This window comes from Oryctolagus cuniculus, unplaced genomic scaffold (genome assembly GCF_964237555.1).
Source record: "Oryctolagus cuniculus unplaced genomic scaffold, mOryCun1.1 SCAFFOLD_126, whole genome shotgun sequence".
In the NCBI taxonomy this organism is placed as follows: domain Eukaryota; kingdom Metazoa; phylum Chordata; class Mammalia; order Lagomorpha; family Leporidae; genus Oryctolagus; species Oryctolagus cuniculus.
Genome location: NW_027208219.1, coordinates 28,862 through 31,062, shown reverse-complemented (window position 1 = coordinate 31,062; position 2,201 = coordinate 28,862).

Genomic DNA, 2,201 nt, shown 5'->3' with positions numbered 1-2,201 from the left:
GAAGTTTTTGACTGCCAGAGACGAACATTCAATTCAGCCTGGGTGTTTGGGAAATATACCTCGCAACTGGGGATTCCAGTTCAGGTAGTAAATCAGGAAGCTGGTGACTGTCCAGGAGATGCCTGTATCAGAACAGCTTCCACCACCGTGAAGACACAGGCAGGAAATACGTGGTCTGAGTGGGGTGGGTCTCACTGGAAAAGCAGGACTCAGATGGAAGATAATGCAATGGAATGCTGTTGTTCCAGACTCACTTAAAATCAATAGGTCTGGGATTCTGTAGCCTTAGCTACCTAGCTCTACATCTTTCCTTAAATCCATCCATATTACCACATGGTTTTAATTCTAGGTTTTAAGTCCAAACTAATGTAACATGTTTATTATGTAGAATCATCCATTCTATTGTTGTGTATTGCTGAAGCTGAAGTGATGTTTGAATTGTTAAATGGTATATAAAATAGTGAGTGCTCATGTGTAGAAAACCACAGTGGCTGTTCCAAGTGCCAAACACTCTTGAAGGCAGTTAAGCTTTGAAGTGGTCTTTGAATATTTGAATACATTTATTTTGATAACTAATGTCATTGAATACTCAGAGTCCAGGTGTGAGTTGATTTGATTTTTGTAACTGGAAATATGACCAACATAAGATCTTTGTAGTAGAGAAGAAGCATGCATTACTGAATCTGTGCAGGGAGAACTGACAGCCCCCAGAGCTGAGATGAGGGTGGCAAGGAAGATGCTCTTTTCTAAACCTAAGTCACAGCACATCTTTAGAACGACCCAGGGTTAAAATTACTAACAGAATCTTTAATTAAACATTAAGGTATTTGATGAGAATAGAACATTGACCTAAATCCCTTCTTGAGGATTAAGAACCAGCTAAATAGGAGGCTGCGGTGGTGACCTCGAAGGGGTTGGAGCCTGGGGTCAGGGGTCGTGGGTCCCAATGGCTGGTCCAGAATCATCACGGGCTACCTGGGTCGTGGGCCAGCACCATGGCTCGGGGCTCCAGAGGTCGGGGGAAGCCTGCTGGGCCCCTTCTTGCTTCCTTCTTTGGGCAGAAGTCAGGCATCACAAAGTGACCTAAAGTGACCAGTTTGGTGCCGAAATCCCTGAGGCACCACTGGAGCCCGGGGCCAGGCCTGCAGGCAGGGCAGAAGCAGAGGGGAGACACCGGGACCTGGGGGCCAAGGCTTCAGGTGTTTCTGTTGGCCCCCAGGCACCCACGGGGCCTCAGCCTCTCTCACAACAGAAATGTGCATGCACCTCAGACCATTTTTACCCTTAATTCCACTTTAAAGAAAGGTTCATCGAGGATGGACTCATGGCATGGGGGTGCAACCACAGCCTGCATGGCCCACATCATGGGCACCAGTTCCATTCCCTGACGCCCTACTTCCTCTCCAACTCCAGCCAACGAGTGCAGTGGTGACGGACAGGTGCTTGGACCCCACACCACATGGAGATGGGAGGGGGCTCATGGGCCTTCAGCCTCACCCAAACATTGGGGAATCAAACCAGCAGATCGAAGACCCCTGTCTCTATGCCTTTCAAATAAATCTCTTAAAATAAATAAAAAAGAAATGCAAATAAAAAGAACCAGCTAAATAGACATGAACTGTATGGAGACAAACACCAATATTACATTACTCAACTCTCCACTGCTCCAATGAACAAAGAAGACAAATAAGAGGGATATAGGCCTCCCCTTTTTTGTTATCCTTCCCTTGGTTCCAACTAGCATGGGCTTCCAGAAAATGCGCAAGGAATCCATTCTCTTCTATGGTCAATACATGATCTCAGAATTTCCCTTATTCATTTGCCTAACAGATTTTGATTATGTCACTCTAGGTAAAGGGAAGGCAAGAAAACTGCCCTTTTCCCCCATTTTTAAAATCTATTATTTATTTGAAAGGCAGAGTTATAGAGAAGGGGTAGAGACAGATCTTCCATCTGCTGGTTCACTTCCCAAATTGGCCTCAGCTGAGCCAATCTAAAGTCAGGCGCTTCTGCCAGGCCTCCCACATGAATGCAGTGGTTCAAGCACTTGGGCCACCTTCTGATGCTTTCCCAGGCACATTAGCAGGGAGCTAGATTGGAAGTGGAGCAGCTGGGACTTGAATCAGCACCCATATGGGATGCTGGCACAGCAGGCCATGGCTTTACCCACTGTGTTGGTACCGTGTGTTTGTGTGTGTGTA